This window comes from Triticum aestivum, chromosome 1A (assembly GCF_018294505.1).
Source record: "Triticum aestivum cultivar Chinese Spring chromosome 1A, IWGSC CS RefSeq v2.1, whole genome shotgun sequence".
Classification (NCBI taxonomy): domain Eukaryota; kingdom Viridiplantae; phylum Streptophyta; class Magnoliopsida; order Poales; family Poaceae; genus Triticum; species Triticum aestivum.
The window spans coordinates 516,591,839-516,599,262 of NC_057794.1; the positions used below are offsets into that span (position 1 = coordinate 516,591,839).

Genomic DNA, 7,424 nt, shown 5'->3' on the forward strand with positions numbered 1-7,424 from the left:
CTATTCTCCTTTGACAGCTTGGGCACCGTGGCTCTGGGTTCTAGGGATCCACTTTGCCGCCCGTCGGTGCGGCACCCATCGAGCCTGGGTGAAGTGTAGTGGCCCTTTACGGAGGTGGAAACAGACCATGTTTGGTCCCTGCATGCAGATAGCGACACGATGCAAGCGCAAGCTGCTCTCTTCTCATGGTCCTGTTGGGTTGCCATTGTTGGCACGGCGGTGGTCGGTTGAGTCTGTTCTGTTTTGTACCTTGTATCGGTTACTTTCGTTTCACTTTTATTTTCGTTTTATTGTATTGCTCTTGTAATCCTGGCTGGTTGATGGCTTTGTTATTTCAATGTTGGGAAAGGTTGGGCTCGACCTTCGCCTTTTCTCTAAAAAAAAGCTCTACATTACCACCCAGCTACAAATTTGCATATGTTTTCTCCAAGCTCGCCACATTGCCATACACATACCCATCATCCCTAACTTAGAATGACTTGCAACATTCGTCATCAATTCCATCCTCGAAGTTTTGACAAATTCAACAATTTTCCCATACAATTTTGCAATGATATACATAAAAGATCACAAAGTCCTCTGATGTTTTTCCTTTCCCCTTTTAGCATTGCATGAGAGGTGATAGTTGCACTCATACAAACCCTCCTACCTCAGGATTAAAATCACATGTACAAAGAAAAATAGCCTAACAACTTCTATTATCCTAATAACTTTTTCCTCTATCATTGATCCTCTAACATAGCCAAATATCACTAATCTCCCCAAGGTTGAAGATGCAGTCAACTACGACATCCGTGGATGCATCTCTTCCTGTAAGAATTGGTACATCAATATGCCAAGAAAAAACATCCCTTGATAACACAAACATCTTTAGTTTCATAAGAACAAACGTCCAGTATTCATCAACAGGTAAGAAGATTCAAACAACAGGAATTTTGGAGAAAATCAGTAAATAAGTATTTGATGTGTGGTAGCAATACCTGGAAAGTACAAAAGCTACAATAGTCTGTCAAACAAACCAAAGGAATAGTAAATTGGCAATATTCATTTGATGGTAGCAACTGGCCGATTATTACATCATTCCAGAGAACAAGCAGAAATAAATATGCTCCAAGCAAAAATGGGAGGTTCTGAAGGAAAAAAAAGGATAAACCTACTGGTTTCCATCACCATGAACTGAAGTCGCTGAAAATCCATTCATACAAAACCAGTTCTCTAGTGAGTCGGCACCCCTTTTGGTCTCCACTCTCCACTAAGACAAGTATGAGAGCTTGCTGCAGCAAAGGACGGCAGAAAAATGATCACTTGGAATAAAGATCTGCTTTCTCTACTTGGAGCACCTCCAGAGTACTTCCACAACTAATCTTAAGAGAAACTAAAGAACAACAAAACGTCAGAGTAAGTGATTGAATAATAAAAATAACGGACAATCAAAATATTACCTCCCTTGATCTGAACTGTCTCTTTGCACATGGAGCAGATCCATCAAGTGACTTCTTTTATCAGCCTCCTGTACAAACTCAACTCTCTGGGCAATCAACTCAGTACTTGACCTGACCCTTCCAATAGCCAGGAATATGTAGTTCTCCGGGAAGTCAAATGACATGATCTGTGTTCATAGAGTAACCTCAATGTCATTAAGAATGCAAGCTGAAAACTTTTTACATAACAAAAAAATTAGAAAACATCCTACATGACAAAGATATTCAGCATAGCACAACAAACCCAATTAGAAAACTCAAATAAGTCAGCACCAGGACACAACCTTGAGTTAATGTAAGAATGGTAGAAAATTTGTGGCCCATAGAATAATGCAGCAGAACACTTCTACTAAAGCAAAAGAAATGCAGAGTAGAATTATCAGAAGTCTACCTAATGACATGATATTTATTGTTGCCGTTGCACACACAGTGGATCTTGTTCTTCCACCTATAGTTAGACAAACAAATACATGCTTGCGAAGATTGCGGAATACTTGTTATGTGGGCACGCTACATTATAGCAGGGATCAATAATTTAAAAATCATAATGCAGGTGATATTGGCACAGTTTATCAAAAAAAATTAATGTGCAAATTAGCAAACGCCTTCTGTCCATAGTAGCATCAAGAGGTGAAAAACAAGTGAAATGTAGCATCATGGAACCACTGAATCAACAAGGATAGTTAGAATGCACACATATTGGAGATGAGAACTCAATTAACCTTTTATCTGGCACAAGCTTCACATCAGATCAGCTTCATGGAGAAACTTACTTGTCAACTTCCATCTCCGCACGACAACTTCCATCGACGATAGTGCTGATTTGCTTGATTACTTGTCAAATTCTCCTTTAATAGTAGAGATAAGTAATGGTGTAGTAGCATGTATTAAATCTAATTTTGAGGGGTTGAATACCAGATTAAATTCAATAATTCATATGATAGTAAAAAAATCATACTTATCTTTCACACTCAATATTTACTTGTCTTCTCCTTTACAACATATTGTATATCTACTTCTCACATTAATATGCTCGATACCCATGTTTCTTTAATCGCCAATCCCAAGTCACTACATGACCATCAGGTTATGTAGGTGCTAAACATTACAACTGATAAGCTTCTTGTAAGCAAAAATGGTTTAAAAGTCAACCTGCACACACTTTATATTGGCTTAAATTTAAAAAAAGTTGTATTTTGATCCCAAAATTTTGAACATTGCAAATTTTAGGTGAACTCTGAAATGATAGTATCTACTAGAAGCAGTGAGAATGCAGCACACAATTACATATAAAGGTAGTTGGCAGATGATCTTAACTCGCAACAACTGATATATGTGCACGTGTGTGGCATGCACACACAATTAGCTAGCTTCTTGCTAATGGTCAACAACTTACAACCAAACGAAGATGGTGGACGGTGATAACCAATAATAGTTAGCAAATTACAGGTTAATTCAAGAATTAACTAATTAATTAATAGATATTAGCTCGCAAACGAAGGGGAGCCTTGGCGCAGTGGTAAAGCTGCTGTCTTGTGACCATGAGGTCATGGGTTCAAGTCCTGGAAACAGCCTCTTACAGAAATGTAGGGAAAGGCTGCGTACTATAGACCCAAAGTGGTCGGACCCTTCCCTGGACCCTGCGCAAGCGGGAGCTACATGCACCAGGTTGCCCTTTATATTAGCTCGCAAACCAGTGACAAGCATATATGTGTAACATGAAAGCCCATCTAGCTAGATTCTTGCTCATGGTCAAGGACTAATAATTAAACTAAGACGTACTTACATATCAAGCTTGCATCCAACTATACTTAGTCCCAGGTTAGAATAATCAAAAGATATGAGTGTTTCAAAAAGAGGAATATTCTAATTCCGAACAAATTGATACCACTCTTTTAGAAAAAGAGAAGATTGTAGTGCTTCTTGGCGTTGTATTTAATTATAGAACCTTAAATTGGATTTCTATTAACTATACGAGGACAGGGTAAGGTAGCGACCAACCTTGATTGCTGAAAATTATGCATCAAGAAGGGAGCAATTAGACGTTAAACTTGAAAATAAGTGTGTCATTCGTAACTTGTAATGGGGCAAAGAAGCATCTCAGTAAAAGTTTTGACCTTGCAATTAAATGCACATATCAATCATGTATGACCTGAACCTTTCAAATTCCTTAACTGAATGTCCAGATCGGTGAAATGCAGTTCCTCTAAAAAAAATTGAATGAGAGTGATTGTAGGTACAGTAGTATGACCAGAAGTATGGTTGATGAAACTACAGGTTACTGTCCAGAATCATATTCTTGGGCTCTGCATTGCCATGTGCATACCAAGGTGCCTGAAACCCCAAAGTGATTATCTCCCAAATAATTACTAAACCAAACAGGAAGATGATGAAGGATTCCAATAGCTAAATTAACATACAAGTATTAATAGCAACACTTCAGCATGAGAAATAGAAGATTAAAAAGAGGAGGCATAATATGTGGTATCATTTACCTTAGACTGAAGCTTGGTTAAAAAGAGTGCAGTCACCGATTAAGCTTCGTTCCTCATAGCAGCTAGAAATCATTACATCCAAATTGTGGCACATCACACTTTTTTTACATCATTCCACTACGGCGCTGCTTCAAAGAATTATTGTGTCTGGACCACAACGCCAACGGAACCCATCCCGCCCAACAACTGTGAGATGAAGTGAGCAGTTAAAGTAAAGATAAATCATGGAATGAGAGTATATACCGACAACCGTACTCTGTAGTGAGCAGTTAAAGTAAAGATAAACAGGCAGCAAACGACACATCAAGATCAAGCGAATAATAATTAGATCATATCACGATGAGGAGAGCATGTGCCACTACCTTGTCAGGTTATATGTCAATGATGGAACTGATTACTCATCGGCGTCGGAGCGTCAATGGCCAGCATGTCTCCAGAGCCAGTGAAGGCTGCTGGTGTAGTAGGAGAGGAGGTCACTCCTGGTCTGCTTGGCTATAAGGCGGTGAAGCAAGAGGAAATACACGTCGCCCCTGCGGCGGAGGTGGGGTCCATGTGGCCTCCAGCCACGACACCTGTGACGACACACAAAACAATCAAGAAGAGGAATAACTACCAGCCTTGATAGGAAAAGGACACGAAGGATCGGGAAAACCGAGCGAGTTATTGCAAAATAGAGGAGGACGGAACATATTGGTTTCTTGACTGGACTATCAAATATCGCAGAGGCATTTTCCTGTGTGAGGGTGGTGATCAGTGTTAGTGTGTTAACCGATATGACTTCGGCAATGCTAGATGCTCTGAACTCATTGTCAGCACAAAGCACGGTACATTTATAATGAATTCATAGGTCAAATAATCTAATATGCATAGAAAGAAAATGCAGCTGCTGGAAGCTGAACCAAGTTAGTGATAAAAATACCTTATACGTTCAACTTCTCCTCCTCTTTCTTCAGCAAGACTACAGAGGTGCACTTGGCTGCAGGGTCAATGTGGAAAAGCTTAGCTACATCAGGACTGGTAGTATGGTAGAAGTTGAATGTTTCTTCCAACCTTGAAGCAGCAGCAAACTCATTACTTCGAGCACCCTACAACATTTGACATGATTTATTGACCACCACACCGCAGTCTGCAATATATAAACTTCAGGAACTGCTACTCTTAGTAAAGGTACACATATGACTGCTTTTCTTGGTAGTTAGTAGCCACGATTGGTGGTTGGAATATTAATTAAGCCGGCCATACGACAGTACTGCTACTCTTAGTCATCTTTCAAACACATCAAATTTGACATATCTACAGAGAATATAATGTTAAGCAAACGAATGGAAGAAAAAGAATAGCATAAGATTGTAGAAAATAGGATGACAACAGAGCTCAGCGTTATGAAAATACATCAAATTTGGGCCTAATATTGTTAAAATAGGATGACAACAGAGTTCATGTCCAAGCATTGATGAACACCATTTGGCCTTATGAAAATAAGAACCCAGTGTGAACTTGACCAGATCAAAAAAATATTAGGCCCAAATAGCTGGAGATTAACTAATCGAGCTAACTTTCTGTATTAGCGCATCTGGCCGAAATCAATTAGTGAATCTATGTTGTTTCACGTGAGTGTACGGGAAGAAGTAATCAGCAAGAAGGCGTGCTATCTGGCCGTGCAAACAAAGATAAGAAAATTACTTAGCTTGATCAATCTGCAGCTTGCCGATTCCTTTCCGGCCGGATGGGCATGTCTGGCTGCTGCGCAATACAGTACAAAGCAAGCAAGCTGGATCGAATCAGGTTTTCAGTGAATCACAGGGGGAGACATGGGGCAGTGGAAGGTGAGGACTGCAACATTGATACCTTCAGCAAGGAAACGGCCTGCCGGTGCTGCCATCGACAACTCCGGCCACTGCCGGAGTTCAGCTTTCGCCGGCAACCTTAACCATCCAACCAGTGGACCCGAGTAGCCCACCTCGCCAACCCTCACCGTGTAAGACCAGCGCGCCTACAGCCCCTCCAACCACCGACCATCTCCTTCCGGCCGCCTGGACACCGTAGCAGCAGATCGAGCCAGAGAAACGGCCACTTCGCGCTGCCATGCCCAGATCCGCGCCAGCCCTCACGTGCCGCCGCAGCAGCCGCACGCCCCGCACAGCCGCGCCAAGGAGCACGTCCAAGAACGCCCGCCCTCTCGAGGCCAGCAGCGCCATCAGCAGGGACGCACGCCTCCACAGACAGCCAGATCTGGCCGGCCCGCCTGCCCACTCGAGCAGCAGGGCGCCACTAGACCAACGGCCGAGGCCGCATCAACTGTTTCTCGCTCGAGGGCACGATACCTCGGTCGTATGTGCGGGAGTTTGGTCAGCGATTTTTTCGTTGGTTAATCTTCGCCGGTTTGTTTTCGTTCGTGACAGATGGGTTCTACCGGAGGTTAGGCGCGTAGGGGCGGATGGGGGATTTGGCTGGAGGGTTTTTCTTGGTTTTTCGCGGCTGAGCGGGAGGTGGGAGGAAGTACCAAAGAAATACCAAAAAACCGGGTGAGGTGGGACGAAAATAAAACCCGAAACGCAACCTACCAACTGCGATATTAGAAGTAGAGATTGATGATTGTCCTTGTAAAAGGGCGAGGTGGTACTATTTTTTAAGTAAAACAAAGCGTATCAAAGCAACATAGGCTGACCTAGTTTAGTTGGCTAATGCTAAAGGAATCGGCTAAAAGGTTGTGAGTTCAAATCCTATCGCAACTGTGTATTTTTTTTCTCCCCGCGTTGCACTGAAGCTGGGCCGCCAACGGACAGCCAGCAGGCCTAAGTCTTTGACATACCGATTGGAACATAGAGTTTTTGACGTACGGGTGATATATGTATTAGTACCACCTCGTATATATGCTATAAATTCAAACTGAAAGCATAAAATCATGGAAAGAAGCGTATTGTGACGGTGAACCCACGGAGACAATCCGTACTTTATTATTAGGGAAAGACTAGCAAAAGAGCCCGTGCGTTGCAACATGGTAACAAAAATGGCAACGTTCAAATCAATGCATTGAGAACATAATATTTATAGTTACTATAATTAATGTACATCTCACCTTATTAATTCAAATCAAATAAAACTGATCGCTAGATGCACTTAAGACTTTGTAAACTCGACAACAAAAAATAGTTATTAATTATACAATATAGCTTGCAAACTCAACAGCAGAAAATAATTTTAGCATCTGTAACTTTTTGCAGTAATCAGTCTCCATCACGCTTGGCTTTCCGGCTACCAAAATATTATCCGGCCTTCCGTGACGTTCCGGCCTAAGTTGCAGCACTCAAAAGATGCAAGAAAGCCTCATCATCAATCACATACATTGCATTGCCTCTTTATTCGCACACCAAAGTCACTTGTTATTAGTTGCACCGATTCTCTGCTACTCGATGGATTAGTGTTTGTGATGCTAGTTGTTGGCTTG

The 7,424-nt window shown here is 41.7% G+C and overlaps 1 long non-coding RNA gene across 4 annotated transcripts; it reads right to left on the minus strand.

The window, feature by feature from the left end:
• Positions 1-946: 946 nt before the first annotated feature.
• Positions 947-6,270, minus strand: LOC123061762 (uncharacterized). Of its 4 annotated transcripts, none has more exons than XR_006429270.1 (8): positions 5,825-6,270; positions 5,027-5,716; positions 4,896-4,952; positions 4,339-4,548; positions 3,977-4,162; positions 1,873-2,329; positions 1,443-1,609; positions 948-1,274 (listed from the first exon to the last, which is right to left on the minus strand). It is a non-coding gene; the product is annotated as an uncharacterized lncRNA (long non-coding RNA). The 4 variants fall into 4 exon arrangements; XR_006429267.1 differs by having other exon boundaries at positions 5,027-5,719; XR_006429269.1 differs by lacking the exon at positions 5,825-6,270 and having other exon boundaries at positions 947-1,375; positions 5,027-5,808.
• Between the last annotated feature and the right edge of the window lie 1,154 nt (positions 6,271-7,424).